Genomic DNA, 451 nt, shown 5'->3' with positions numbered 1-451 from the left:
CTCAGTTCCCCCTCCTGCCTCCTCCAGCCTCTGCTGTCAGGAGAAGCCCCTCTCCATGCGGCCACAGCCCGGCCAGCGGGCACCGCTCGCACCTGGGGCCGGGCACCTTTGTCCGGCCGCCCCGGGCGGAGGGAATGGAGGAGCTCAGCTGGTTGGGAGCATTTCGGGGTCTCGGGTGGGATGTGGGGGGTCTGAGCACTGGGGCCTGGCAAGGCAGGTGGAGGTGCCATGGGGCGGAGGAGGGCCGTGCTGTGCCGTTCTGTGCCATTCCGTGCCGTGCTGTGCCGTGCCATCCCACCAGGGCCCCGTGCAGCTGGGGACGGGGAAGTGGGGACATGTTTTGCTGCTTTCCCGCGGCTGCACGGATGGAGTTGCCAAGCAACTGCCGGGTGGAGGCGAAGCGGGAACAAAGCGGGAGCTGCTGGGACCCCCGTCCCTCCATCCCTCCCCA

Source organism: Aptenodytes forsteri, unplaced genomic scaffold, assembly GCF_000699145.1.
Source record: "Aptenodytes forsteri isolate BGI_AS27 unplaced genomic scaffold, ASM69914v1 Scaffold90, whole genome shotgun sequence".
Taxonomy (NCBI): Eukaryota; Metazoa; Chordata; class Aves; order Sphenisciformes; family Spheniscidae; genus Aptenodytes; species Aptenodytes forsteri.
This window is presented reverse-complemented; position numbering follows the sequence as displayed.